Here is a 201-nt window from a genome sequence, read left to right on the forward strand (position 1 = left end):
TATTATTATCATAATTATTATGTTGAAGTAACACGCCGTACAAGCCGTTACGCTGAATGCGTGGAGGTGTCGGGGGCGGGGGGGGGGGGGGGGGGTGGGGGGGTGGAGAGAGAGTTGACTCTGATATCTATGAGGCCCTGTAAGCGTTACAGACGGTTTCGGTTTCGGTTTCGAAGGAAGGCAGACAAACCACAGCACGTC

The sequence above is a fragment of the Littorina saxatilis genome, linkage group LG11 (assembly GCF_037325665.1).
Source record: "Littorina saxatilis isolate snail1 linkage group LG11, US_GU_Lsax_2.0, whole genome shotgun sequence".
NCBI lineage: Eukaryota > Metazoa > Mollusca > Gastropoda > Littorinimorpha > Littorinidae > Littorina > Littorina saxatilis.